The sequence below is a fragment of the Pseudorasbora parva genome, chromosome 11 (assembly GCF_024679245.1).
Source record: "Pseudorasbora parva isolate DD20220531a chromosome 11, ASM2467924v1, whole genome shotgun sequence".
NCBI classification, from domain to species: Eukaryota; Metazoa; Chordata; class Actinopteri; order Cypriniformes; family Gobionidae; genus Pseudorasbora; species Pseudorasbora parva.
The window spans coordinates 41388795-41404000 of record NC_090182.1 but is presented as its reverse complement, the minus strand read 5'-3'; the positions used below and the strand labels follow the sequence as shown (position 1 = coordinate 41404000).

Below are 15206 nucleotides of genomic sequence, written 5' to 3'. Positions count from 1 at the left end.
CACCATCCCTTTAAGTATCACCTGTGTCTGAAACCTCTGATAATAAACCTTGCACTTGCACTAATCCTTCTGTGTCCTTGTCTGTGTCTGACAGTTAGCAGATATTAAGCAAACAGTTTACTAAGAAGTGTGATGAGAGTAGTTGCAAAGTTACTTAAGTGTACTTAAGTAAAATGTCTGTTGGTGGAACATTGAAACAAAAAACTTAATTAGCATTTAATAACATTACACATAAATGGCTTAAGGCTAATTTTGAAAGTCAATCAACTTTTTATCCATGTTGTTATGACTGTATATTAATGATTCATAAAGTGCATTTGTGAATTATTTTTATATTAATAAAGCCCTTAAAAAATCCATGGGACATTACTACAAAGAGTTACTGTTTAATTTCGTTTCTGATGATTTAAGCAGTTAGGCAATAATTCATGCAATGAATTATGCTAAACATCTCTAACAGTGACAGTGATAGAGGAGTGAAAGCGAGAAGAACAAACTCCATTTCAGAACAGCTGCCATTATGTGACAGTGTGTTATGCAAAACCTTCATTTCAAGGCCAAAAACTCAAGCTTTTCAGAATCTGGCCAGTTGCCACATAATAAGCAGATGTTGTCATTTTTGTAAAGCTTTTATCGAAAACTGACCATGGTTATAGGTTTGAGTGAACCCCTGAAACATGAGAGACCTTGTAAGATTGCATGTTTGGCCCTCGAGCTGTTTTATGTCTGGACCTCATTTTCAAAAATATTTATGTATCCATAAAAACTATAAAGCATGAATGGCACAGGCATTTCTATTACAGAAAAATACATTGTGATTTGTATGGATGTAAATAAATTGAAAGCTCACACTTCACATCAAGGTCAGTTTTATCTCTTTTTTGATTACCATCTCTTAAAGATAAAAGAATTATGAAGAGTCAATAATGCCAAGTCTGTAATAGTGTAGGCCTACCTGAAATAAATAAAATTGGCAAAGAGACCTTGAATTGATTATTTGAAAAAAGGATGAAAAAAAAAGTTTGTCTTAGTCTTGAAAAAAAGCTGAACTCCAAAAGACCTGCATTCTGCCTGAAGAGACAGATGATGTGAAAGGGTCGATCAATAAGTCCAGACAATAGAGCATTCCGAGCTGGAAATTGAAAAGCAGGTCATTGTACACAGGAAACTATGGACTGTACCTTTAGAAAAATGGGAACACATTCAGTTGAGAGACAGGGAGAAGAAATTGATTGTGACATGCAATTTGAGCCTTATATCACCACACTCTTAAAAATGATGTGTTAAAAATGAACACAGAATTTGTGTTAAAGGATTCGTAACACATTTTGTGTTACTACAGACACATGATGTGTAAATATAGTGTTCAACTGTTTACACAATTACTGTGTAAAACCCATTTAGTAGTATGTTTACATTAAATGCATCTTTTCTGTTGCAAATAGTCAATGGGTGTTGGCAACTTTAACTATTGGATTTATTTATCACGTTGCAAATGTGAATATCGCATTTTAACAAGTCTGGGGGAAAACAACTAGGACTGCCGGAATGACATTGCTGCGCTGCCTGCGCGTGCACGGTGGCTTCCGTTTCCAGCAAAGAATCGGCCAGCCGTCAGTTTGTCAGTCTCCCTCAGGTGAGTGAATTTAATTAAACGCGTAAAATAGTGCATATTTATCCACATAACATGAGAAAGATTAGTGTTAATTGTCTAGGCAATATAATATGTTTGTTTTAACTGTTATTATGCCGTTTCCATGTTCCCACACACCGAATGTTTGTGTGTTAGGCCAGCGGGCTCTCACGTTTTGCAAAGGTGTTTGTAGGTAACGTTATTGTTTTTAAAAAGACTTAAAGGTTAATGCATGGTTCCTTTAGTTTAAACTTGTAATAGTCCCTTTTGGCTTTTACCAAATACTATGCGTTAGTTTAAACGACGTTGTGGCGACGTGTGTTGTGTAATGTTATATTTTTTAAAGTCTATGGTTGTGTAACGTTAGTTTAAAAACGCGCCACTTTGTGCCAGCAGCTTGTCACTGACTAAGTTATTTAAAGTTATATGGATTACGGGATGAAAACATTTAACATTTACGTTTTTTCGTTGGTTTAAATTATGACTCATATGATTACAGCATTATAATATGGTGTTGTTTTTATTATTATATATTTTAACTAGGTAATGGAAGACCAGGATCCAGTCGCATCCGTTACACTTGGTAAGTTAATACTTGTTAAACAGAGCTGCTGAGCACTTTACACAAAGGTTGTTTTATAATTTGTTAATATTAATATTTCATTGTTTCTGTTTTTCTGTTTTATTCACTGCATGTGGACATTGAATTTCCAAGATGACCGGTGGGAAAGAAGACAGACTAGAGAAAGCTGATAATCAGCAGGATGGTAAGGATTTATTTTATTTCTGTGGCATGTGCACACATTTCTAAATGTGGTAATGGGACAATGACATGTACATTGTAACACTCAATTCATAAATTAAAAGTAATAATTTCAAATAGACACTGTTAATCCTCATTCATCATCATCATCATCATCATCATCATCATCATCATCATCATCATCATCATCATCCACATACTCTATTGGAACTGGTGCCAGTATGCATTATGTTAGCTTTTAATAAAGTTTCAATATTGCATGAAACATTTTCTGATGCTTTTCATTGTTTCATTGTTGTAGGCTGGTACCAGTGTGACATCTCTGTTTACAGAAGGCATAAAAGGATCGCCAATGTCAACTCAGCCGCAGCTGGTTTCCATCGGCTCTACAGGACATTAAAGGGTATTAATGACTCACTCTAATGTCGTTTCAGACCCATAAGACCTGCGTTCATCTTCGGAGCACGGTTTAAGATATTTTATATTTAGTCTGAGCGCTTTCTGTATCTCGATTTAACACGTATGTATGGTATACTGTTCCTTTCCTGAAGGACCAGAAAGCTAATAAAAACATCATCAAAGTAGTCCATGTGTGACATCTGTGGGTTCGTTAGAATCTCTTGAAGCATCCAAAATAAATTTTGGTCCAAAAATAACAAACACTACGAAAACTACTAATCAGCATTGTCTTCTTTTCCGTGTTTGTTTTAAATCAACCGACTATATCCCTTAGCAGTGACGCTGCTGATGTGTTTTTGGGTGCGCACAAGCTTCGTTTATAGTCTGAGGGAGTCTGCACAGTCGCGAACGCGGGTTAAAAACAAACACAGAAGAGATGACAATGCTGAATAAAGTCGTAGCTTTTGTTATTTTGGGACCAAAATCTATTTTCGATGCTTCAAAAATTCTAACTAACCCACAGATGTCACACATGCACTACTTTGATGATGTTTTTTTTTTCCCTTTCTGGAAAAGAACAGTATACTGTGCATATGTTTTCAATGGAGAGACAGAATCTCTCGGATTAAATCTAAAATATCTTAAACTGTGTGTGACGATGAACGAAGGTCTTACGGGTGTGGAACGACATTAGGGTGAGGAGTTAATGACATCGTTTTCATTTTTGGGTGAACTAACCCTTTAAGACGGTATGTAATTGTGGCAAATAATTATTATTTTGCTCTTCCACTTGATGTACAAAGCCTCACTTGTGCTCTAGACAAACTTTTCAAATTCTATTGACTGTGTTATCTTCAATATCTATGCCAACTGTCTTCAGTTTATAATGTATGTGACCTGCCTTTGTCCCAGTCCACTTGCAAACGATCAAATGCTATAGAATTAATTGCCAAATTGTAGCGTTGTGCCTAATTTAAACAGATGATGTATAACTGTCAAAAGTGCTTGGAAAATATTTTTGTCAATACAAAACTTGATTTGACATTTAAAGGGTTACTTCACTGCTTTTTCATATTAAACTGTTATTTCCTTAACTAAGACGAGTTGACACACACCTCTCTCGTCTCAGTGCGTGCTCTTAATCTCTCTGACGCGCGGTGACGATCTGATAGCATTTAGCTTAGCCCACTAAGCCCAGTTCATTCACTATGGTACCAAACAGGGAGGATGTGAGGGAGGATTTTTCAGCCGGGACTTTTTACTTACGCCGAGTCGAAGTTCTCTCAGAAGTGCTATTCCACCATACATTATAGTTCTCCTTTTTAATCCGCTTAGAAAAGCGCCACGTTTTATTTTGTGTCACCATACTAGGTCGTTCAGCTATTAGTGTAACTGTATTTAAATAGGGAAAACGTGGACGTGTTTGGTTGCTTCTAACTTGATCTCTGTTTGGTACCATAGTGAATGAACTGGGCTTAGTGGGCTAAGCTAAACGCTATCAGATCGTCACCCCGCGTCAGAGAGATTAAGAGCACGCACTGAGACGAGAGAGGTGTGTGTCAACTCGTCTTAGTTAAGGAAATAACAGTTTAATATGAAAAAGCGGTGAAGTAACCCTTTAAGGAAAGAACATGCACTCTTTAGGTAAATATGAATTATGTGTGTGGTGTGATGTGGTGATTTCGTTGACTTCAATTTTTAAGTTTTTTAATCATATTTGATGTATGTTGTTATTTAAAGAAGTGTTTGATTAATGTTTTGTATGAATCATGTTTTTAAAATGCTTATTTTTGTATTGACTTTTTTATAAAAGCTAAATAAACACTATATGATTAGTATTCAATGCTTCAGTGTGATTTCATGAATATTGTATTCTGATCTACCTTTTTCAATAATCTTTTAGAGTAAAAAATAAATAGTAGAAATCTATAACACACAGTTGTGTTGGATGTATACAAAAAGTACACATTAATGTGTTTACTAAAGTAACACATTTGTGTGTATATTTTCACAACACATATTCTGTGTTGTATTTAACACAACATGTGTTGTCCCTGAGCACACTCAGAACATGTGTTGGAAACAACACAAGTTGTGTTGTTTTTAACACATTTGTTTTAAGAGTGCAGTTGAACAAACCCTTATAAATGCATCAGTGTTGGGGAGTAAGGGGTCTTTCATACAGAACATGTTCTTGCATTTAATAACGCTAGATGGGCATTGCTAAAAGAGGTCTACATATTAGTGAAAAAAAACAAAAACAAAAACATTATTAGATATTTCATTTTCTCCTGACACCTACAGATCTGCCTAAAACGCATCGAACAAAGTCCAGGTATTACTTCTGAAAACATCTACGGCACATTGAAACAAAAGCATAATGCCCACCCAAAGGCATATACAAAGAAAGAAAGCAAGGTTTCAGTGAATAGTGTTGTCTGCATGTCGAGGAATTGCTGCGTTTGGATGCGAAAGCATAACTCATTTGTTTGGCCTTCTGAAAATGGATAAAATTAAGAATCTGTGGTTAAGATTTATGTGTAATGCTGCTCCTTAAGCCTAGTTCAGACTGCACCATTTTCAAACTCGTCGGGTCACTGCTCTTTTCACACTGCATCACTATCTGGGGTATCATTCAGTCACTGCTGTGTTCACACTGCACGATGGTTTGACGACAGAGGAGTTCACACTGCATGACTGAACAAGAGGAAGAATCGCCGACAACTCTCTCTCTCCGGTGCGCAAACTACGTTTCCCAACTACACATGCGATGTGACAAGTAAACAATGCGAGATCACACGTGCGTCAGACCCGGAGTTCTCGCGCAAGACTTGGAATTGTTATTAAAATGATAAACTGCAAAAAGTTTGCTTCAAATTGTATGTGCACTGATTTGTGGAGAAAAAGAAAAAAGATTTTGGAGGAAGAAATTGTTGGAGAGACAGAGGGAGCAAGGATTGTGTTCTGCAAAGACAGTTTGAGGTAAATAAATAATTTTGTAGTGCTGCTGCTGTGGCTGGATGTGCAAATGTTTGGCCTTTGTTTCTGTTTGATAGAATCGTAAATATATCTATTAAAATACTGATATTCTGCTCTATAACTCCTTCCTGAACCTCCCGCTGCCCTGTATCTCACTCTTTCATTGGCTGTCGGTCATCGCCGATGTAATTTTCAGTCAGAACGCAGTTCACACAGCAGGAGTTTCAATCACCGACAGGTCCAGATATTTACCATGCCAAATATCTTACCGGCGTCGACGACTTGTCGGCAATTCTCTTTGATCGTGTCTTTAAATATTCACATTGCGTGATTGTCACTCATGTGCACGACCACCGATTTGCCTATGATCTTGGCCATTTGTCGGCGATTTCGCAAAACCTGTCGGCGACTCAAAATCGGGGCAAAAATCGGGCAGTGTGAACTAGGCTTTAGCAGTATAAACTGTAAACCCCTCAAAATAATTGTTTTGAGTAGAGCCAACTCAAATTAAATAAATACGTTCAAACAGACACATTTTATGTAATCTGTCTTGTTTCATTGTTTTCAGTTTTATATACTTGTTTCTTTTAAAGTGGGATTTCTATTTCCAGCATGCTTTGCCATGACACTAATAAAGGACACAATGAAGTGTTATATTACTATTGTTTTTTGACAAGATTAACATTAAGTGGTATATACTAGTGATTCATGTTTTATGCTAGTTTAGAAAAGTTTCGGTAACATTTAAGTATGGGGAACACATATTCACTATTAACTATGACTTGTGCCTCAATAAACTCCAAATTTACTGCTTATTATTAGTTAGTAAGGAATTTTTTGTAGCATTTAAGTTTAGGTATTGGGTAGGATATAGGGATGTAGAATAAGTTTATGCAGAATAAGGCATTAATATGAGCTTAAATACTAATAAGTACTAATAAACAGCCAATATCCTACTAATATGTATGCTAATAAGCAACTAGTTAATAGTTATTAACTGAACATTAAAATAAAGTGTTACTAAAGTTTATTTTATGTTGGGAAAAATAATGTGTTTTTGAGCATTAAATCATATCAACCTATTTGATTACACCCAATAAAAAAGTAATGATTTTTTTTTTTTAATTACTTTAAAGTCGGCATGAAAACTGTCTACATTTTCTTGTTTCAGCGTGCAACGACTTCTCCAACAATACAAACAAAAAATTTAGGAAGGGACTAGATTTTGTCCATCTATGATTGGATCGTTATTGTTTGCTCAGTGCTGCAATCGACATTGTCAGGTTTTCATTTAATGGTGACTTTAAAGCTGCTTTTTGTTAGTAGATTTCTACTTTTAAAATGAGCAGCATACACCAATCAGGCATAACATTCTGACCTAATATTGTGTTGGTCCCCCATTTGCTGCCAAAACAGCTCTGACCTGTTGAGCCATGGAATCCACTAGACCCCTGAAGGTGTGCTGTGGCACCAAGATTTCAGCAGCAAATCCTTTATGTTCAGTACATCCCACAGATGCTGGGAAATCTGTGGAATTTGGAAGACAAGTCAATACCTCAAATTTGTTGTTGTGCTCCTCAAACCATTCCTGAACCATTTTTACTTTGTGGAAGGGCGCATTATCCAGCTTAAAGACACACAGCCACCAGGGAATACTATTTCCATGAAAGGGTGTACATGGTCTGCAAGAATGTTTAACTAGGTGTTACATGTAACATCCAAACGGATTGCAGGTCCTAAGATTTCTCAGCAGAATATTACCCATAGAATTACACTGCCTTGCCTTCTTCCCATAGTGCATCCCGGTGCCATGTGTTCCCCCAACACCATCTCACAACCAATTCGTACATATTTTACGAGGTGGCTAAATCGTAACAATTTGTTTGACCTTACTCTTACGAATTTGCTTGTTTTGTCTAAACCCCAGTGACAGGTGTCAGGATACACATACTGGACAAGGTTAATAATGAACACAAGAAGACTTTATGTGGGAACTCAGAGCAGTGAATACATGAAGAGAGGAGAGTAGAATCAATCTTACAGCCGAGGAAGGAACTTAAGAGTACCGGAATAGCCAGCGTATGGAGTATCTGTAGCTTGAAAGGTAACCAACACTTTGGGAAGGAGTCATTGGGAGTCTGGAGATAGTGCAGGAAGAATCGTGGAGAACAGGTAAGTGGGTCATTCCTAGTTCGAGGCCAGAAGCTGACTGAAGGTGAGTGCTGGTGTTTTATGTTGAGTTGCGATGAGGTGATTGGAGACAGGTACGGGTGACTAGAACCTGGGAGATTGGGATCGCTGTGTGAAGGTGGTGAGAGAGTATGGCTGATTTGTGACACAGGGCAGGTTTAAGGCAGAGATTGTATGTAGGTCATTAGGGATGTAACGATTCACTCAGTTGAAAATCCATACAAGTGTGTGATGATTCAAGTGAGTCGAGTGAGGTCATACAAATTCGTACAAATTAACCAGCTCGTAAAATACGTACAAATTGCAGTGAGATTGAGTTGGTTCCCCAGGTAAGGTAACGCACACGCTCCTGGCCATCCACATGATGTAAAAGAAAATGTGATTTTATCAGACCAGGCCACCTTCTTTCATCGTAGTTCAGTTCTGATGACCTCTGTTAACACTTCCGACGGTAGTCAGCCCCATATGCAAAAAACTGCAATGCACTCTATATTCCGACACCTTTCTATCAGAACAGCTTTAACTTCTTGAGCAATTTGAGTTACAGAAGCTCATCTGTTTGATCGGACCACACGGGCTATATATATATGTAACCCTCCTCTAAAGGGTAAATACACACTGGTTCGGATACTCAACTTAAGGCCAATTAATTACAGTGCGGTAAATGGCACAACCAGAAGTTATTGATAACCACACAGATTACTGTTTCACATAAACTGTATTGTAATGAACCAGAATATACATAACAATTGTTACAAAAGGAAAAAACAGCAATAAAGTGTGGTGCGCAATCAGTGTATGTGTATCAGTTTCTTCCTTGGTCCAGTCTTTCAGACGACAAAACAAAACAAAACAAAAATCTCTTTTCAGTCCTGGAAATTAGTTGTGTCCTTAGGTTCCAATGATTTCCTACCGCACAGCACTTGGGATCAAATGAGACGTCCCGCAGCAATCAATGATTCCATGGGTTCAACATTCAAGGGTGGTTGGCTCGCCATCTTCCTTCCGGAAGAATTCAAATCCATACAAAAAACCTGGCCTGAAATAAAACAGGCACATCCACATCATATTACTCAATAATCAACTGAAAATTAATTTGCACGGACTGTAACGTACATTAAATTCAATGATTAAACATAATACATGAATTCAAATCATGAACTCAACTCAACATTTGTCATGCTCAATTCACTCAATATACTTATTTGAGATGGATAACCTCACTCAGTGAATTGGGACTTCCAGACTCTAAATAGTTAACAATTTTCAACAATCCTTTTAGCTGCATACAATTCTTACAACAAATCAATAATGTTCACTGTTTTTTTCCCATCACATATCACATGAACGTTACATATTTTCACTTCAACCATGCATTAAAATGGCTGCTCAACATTACAGCATTTGCGTTACACATCAAGGCTATAATTATTTCTAACTCACAGAATAACTTGATCATAACATGGAGAACATTAGAGACAAAGTACAACAATATGAATTTTCTCTTATGGCTTTTAAGGAGTTAATATTAGATCGTTTCAACTTGTTATGCTTGTTAACACTCACCAAGATTCAAGTTCACACCTGACGAAATACAGCATCAATCCAATGGCCCAAGTGTTGATGATAAACTTTCCCTTTTTAATATCAGTTAACAGTCTCTTTTAAAACAACACGTTTGTGTAATACTCAGTTTCCCTGCATCTACACAGCGGAGCATATCATTACTCTCTGCCGATATTTTTCTCGAACGATCGCCAAGGGGGCGGGGCTTCACATTTTTTTACACCAATAGCAAATTTCCTTTTCTTGCTAACACTCTAGTTGCCAGGCAGATTTTCATGATATCAGGTTAACAAAATAATGTGATTGAAGGGCACAATAAATGATAAATCAGTTCATAGAACATTAACTTTTCCACTTTGGGATTTTGCATAGGGGTTACATCCTCCCCCTCTAAATTGACATGAGTCCCTCATGTACTTCATATGATGCGATACTCTGAAGATATAGTGTTCCTTGGACTCACATTTTGACTGTCACGCAATGAGTCAACCAGTGCTTTGTTAAATCCCTCTAACAAGGTCTGTGCAAAGGAAATTAGGGGTTTCCCTAACTCTGGGTAATGGAACAACCGGGGTGGTCTGCGAATTCTTCCTGATCTACGTACATGACAATCATCAGGACTCTCATCTGTTATACCCCTAAAATGATCCTTTGCCTCGCAGGGTTCCTTTTCATAGTCTTTGGGATCTACTCCTTGCCCATTAAAGGAAGAACCAGGAACAACTAAACTCGGCTCAGGCGATTCTCCAGGTACTGTTTCCACTATGCCCTCCATCGAAGTGTCTGGTAAATACTCTTCTCCTCTAGATTCCGATGAGTCACCTGGGTTATGAAACTCAATTCCATCATTCCCTAACGGGTTGTTGGCAACACTGTCACCTGAAGAAATCTCAGTGAAAATTTCACCGGGTGCTGTTTGCTCTCCTTTACTTGGATCTTGGCTGAGTTCACCTTGAATACACCTTGGTAGGTTCCCTGTATCCATTGTAAGGGGTGCAAGATGTTTCCTGGGCACTTCATACACGTCCACAATCAGCTTTTCTGTAGGCTCTAAAACAGCAGGTGATAGTTCCCAATCATCATCATCTTCTGATTCTGGAGGTTCTTCCTCAGACTGAGCAATATTTTGTCTGGTTTTTGGTCTCTTAGCTGGACTAACTTTTTCCTCTGTTTCTCTCATTTCAGGAAGAAACCCACAGGGTAAGAGGTGATCGCGGTGCAATGTTCGCACGGGTCCATCTGCGTTTTCAGGCCTCACAGAGTATACCGGTAAGTCTCCCATCCGTTTGGTTACCACATAAATTGTAGCTTCCCACCGGTCAGCAAGTTTGTGCTTGTTACGTAGTCGCAAGTTCCGCACCAGTACTCTATCCCCTGCCTCCAAGGTTGACTCCCTGATGACCTTGTCAAACCGTTGCTTGTTCCTCCCAGCAACTTTCTTGGCATTTTCAATGGCAACGTCATAGCTGTGTTTAAGACGTGACTTCAAATTCTTGACATACTGGGAATGATTATTTCTTTTAGAGTCTTGAACAGGTAACCCAAAAGCGATATCCACAGGCAACCTTGGCTGTCGCCCAAACATGAGCTCGTAGGGTGAAAACCCTGTAACATCATTTTTTGTACAGTTGTACGCGTGTGTCAAGGGCTTCACATACTCACGCCAATGAGTTTTCTCTTTGTTCTGCAAAGTGCCCAGCATGCTGAGAAGAGTGCGATTAAATCGCTCCACTGGGTTCCCTCGGGGATGATATGGGCTGGTCCTTACTTTCCGAATACCTGTGATGGCACACAACTCTTTTATGATGTGAGACTCGAAATCCCTTCCCTGGTCACTGTGCAATCGCTCCGGAAAACCATAATGAACAAGGAATTGGTCCCACAAACACTTGGCAACAGTAGTGGCTTTCTGATCTCTTGTAGGAATGGCTACTGCATATTTTGTGAAATGATCGGTAATGACGAGTATATCTTTTGTGTTCTGGCTGTCTGGCTCCAAGGAAAGAAAATCCATGCAGACCAATTCCATTGGCCTCGTAGTGCATATGTTTACAAGGGGGGCAGCCTTGTCTGGGTGTGTTTTCCTCCTGACACACCTCTCACAAGTTTTTATCTTCCGTTCCACATCCAAGGACATTTTTGGCCAATAGAATCTTGACCTTACAAGGTCATTTGTACGCTCGATACCTAAATGGCCCATTTCATCATGGAGGCTGTGGAGAACAGTGGATCGCAATACTTCAGGAAGAACAAGCTGGAATACTGTCTGGTCATTGCACATGCGTGTCCGGTACAAGAGCTCACCCCTGATCTGAAGGCGATTCCATTCCTTTATAATCAACTGAAGATTAGGATCATCAACTTTAAAATTCTTTGGCAAATCTTTCCCAGATTTTAAGAGATTGAGTGCCTGACTAATGACAGGATCTTCTCTTTGAAACCTTATAAGATCTGCTTCACTGTACTTTGGCAAGGACGAGATGCCACACTCAATTTCTTGTTCTTCAAAGTTGACAGGAATGGCGGTGGGTTGAATGGCCAATGACTCTACATACCCAATGGAATGGTCGAGTAGACAATCTTGATTGATAAGATGCCTTTGGCATGCTGCCTGAACAACTACTGTGTCAAGATCATTTATGGGACTAGAGGATGACAAGAGATGTGCAGTAAACCTCTTGATTTTCTCTCTCTCCTCTTTAGATGCGATATCATCTTCCAGGTCACCATGAGGTCTTCTTGACAATCCATCAGCATCCGCATTGTGTTTACCTGCCCTATACTTGATGTCAAATGTGAAGGTGGAGAGAGCAGCAAGCCAGCGGTAACTTGCTGCATCAAGCTTGGCAGTAGTGAGCAGATAAGTTAATGGATTGTTATCAGTAATCACAGTGAAGTGATTACCGTATAGGTAATCATGAAATTTCCCCACAATGGCCCATTTAAGAGCCAGGAATTCGAGCTTGTGGGCAGGGTATTTAGATTCACTTCGAGTCAGTCCTCGACTCGCATAAGCAATGACCCGTGGTTGCCCGTTCTGCTCTTGGTACAGGGCTGCGCCCAATCCTGTAGTGCTTGCATCCGTATGTAATATATAAGACAGTTTAGGATTAGCAAAGCCAAGAACAGGAGCAGACACTAACTTGCTGATGATCTCTTCAAATGCAGTTTGACACTCAGGGCTCCACCGTTCTGCAAAAGGTTCCTTTGTGTTTAAGTATGTGTCCCTAGCTCTTATCCTCACCCCTTTCCGCTGGGGAGGATATCCAGCCGTGAGGTTAGTTAGGGGTTTGACTACTTTTGAGTAATCTTTTATGAAGCGTCTATAATATCCTGAGAATCCCAGGAACGATCGAAGTTCCTTTAAATTCTGTGGTCTCGGCCAGGTTGTTAACGCTCGGATTTTCTCAGGGTCGGTCCTTACACCCTCTCTAGAAACAACATGTCCCAGGTAACGGACAGATGTCTGAAAAAATTTACACTTATCAGGTGACAACTTTAGTCCGTAATCTCTGAGACGTTTAAGCACATGAATAAGCCTGGTCTCGTGCTCCTCCAATGTGTCGGAGTAGACAATCAAGTCATCTAAGAAGACAAGAACCTCCTTTAAATGGATGTCCCCCATACACTTTTCCATTAGGCGTTGGAAAGTACTGGGAGCGTTAGTTACCCCTTGAGGCATGCGGTTAAACTCCCAGAAGCCTAAGGGACATACAAAGGCTGTCTTGGCTTTGTCTTCTTCCTCCATCTCGACTTGATAGTACCCAGACTTTAAATCCATCACAGAGAACCACTGCGATCCAGCAAGAGCAGAAAATGACTCTTCAAGATTTGGCAGCGCATAGGCATCTCGTATGGTTTGCATGTTCAATTGTCGATAATCCACGCACAACCGTACATCACCATTCTTTTTGCGGACAACGACTATTGGGGATGCAAATGGAGATTCAGATTCTCTAATTATGCCGGCCTCTGCCAAGGTTTGCAAGTGCTTCTTTACTGCCTCAAAGTCCCTGGGGTGGATTGGTCGGGGTCGCTGCTTAAAGGGAGTAGGATCCTTCAGCTTTATACAATGCTTTATTTTGGTTGCATGGCCAAAGTCAAGTTCGTGATTGGAAAAAACATCAGAAAAGGAAGTCAACTTTTGCGTTATACGGTCCTTCCACTGTTGCGGTAATGGGGATTCCCCAAAGTCAAACTGCAATTCGAGGTCTGGAGGTTGTCCTTCCTGAATGGAACAACTTGCAGCAGTCAATTGCTGTTCATTCTTACAAGAATCTGAAAGTATCCCCTGAGGAACACTGAGTTCAGCCAAGATACAGTTACGAGGAAGGAAGATGTCATGGTCGGTCTCATTCCTCAAAGAAACCGGTACCTTAAAAGGGCGTTGCTTAGGAAGAGTAATAAGGCAATTATCAACAAATACCCCACTAGGAAGGACTGATCCTGAAGGCTGTTCAAGTAAAGCCCATGCTTCATCCCTTGTTGAAGCAGGTTGAATGAGGTAGCCCTCAAGCAAAGTTTTCTGGCCTGCTGGGAGAACTTCTGTCTGCCCCTTGAATTTCACAAAGGTAAGTCTACCACTGGTGGCTTGCTTTTGTCGTTTATTCAATGTTCTCCAGACCTGAATGTAGCCACAGTGAGGGGATCTGCTTAGAGTTGGATATTCGTCACTGCACTGTTCATATACAGCGTCTAAAGTGTTGGTGCCAATTATCAGAGGAACTTCACCGCTTGACCTAATGTCTGGGACTACTAAGGCAAGTGTAGATATCTCAGGTTGCGACTGAAGGAAGTCCTTAGGGAACTTGACACAAATTTCAATGTATCCTAAATATGGTACTGACTGACCGTTTGCTCCTTCCACAGCAAGCAATTGATTGATGGGCTGAAAAGGCTGATCAGAAAGATAACGACTATAAAAAGATTGTGCCACAGTCGTGACCTGAGACCCTGTATCAAGTAAACAGTTGCATTCTGTCCCAGATATCTCAACAACAGCAGTGCACTTCTCTCCAATAAGTCGGCTTGGCAACTTTCTGTCCTCTCGAACAGTCTGGGTCTTAATTGCACATTTTTGTACTTTCTCAGGTATGGGACCTACGTTAAGTATGGCTCCTGTGTGTCCCGCAACAGAAGCCTCTACTCGTTTAAATCCTGCACCCCTGCTGCACTATTCTGCATGTCCCAAGCTTTCTGTCTGTCTCGAAGTTCTTTTTTCTTAGCTTGCACTAATATTGAGTTTGGCGGATTGCTGCAGGAAGAAACGATATGGCCATCCTCGCCACATCTGAAGCAGTACCATGGTTTAGGCTTTAAATTGACTGCAGGGGTTTGTTTAACTGGTTTCTTATTTTGCAAATCAATTTGTTTTGATCTCTTTGTTTTTTTTTCTTGAACAGTTCTCTCTTCTCTGGAAGCCATTAGACTTGCTATTTGTGCTTGCAATTCAGCTATTTGCTTTTGCAGAGGACGCACAACTGCAGAGGGGCTGCAATCATCTTCCACAGGTAAGTCAAATTGGGTCAAACAAGGATTGCATGTAGCCTGCACACTAGGTGGGATCCTTGCCTTAATCCCAAGGTGTTGTTGCATTCTCTTACTTTTGGTGGCTTGCCGGTCTTCTTCGGTACGCAACATAAGCAGAAATTCTGGAAATGTCGGGGGGGTGCTCTT

General features: G+C 39.7%; 1 long non-coding RNA gene across 1 annotated transcript; it reads left to right on the top strand.

The window, feature by feature from the left end:
* The first annotated feature begins 1597 nt into the window (after positions 1 to 1597).
* On the top strand, positions 1598 to 4273 carry LOC137092423 (uncharacterized). The gene is made up of 4 exons (XR_010908284.1): positions 1598 to 1636; positions 2177 to 2216; positions 2349 to 2400; positions 2698 to 4273. It is a non-coding gene; the product is annotated as an uncharacterized lncRNA (long non-coding RNA).
* The last annotated feature ends 10933 nt before the right edge of the window (positions 4274 to 15206 follow it).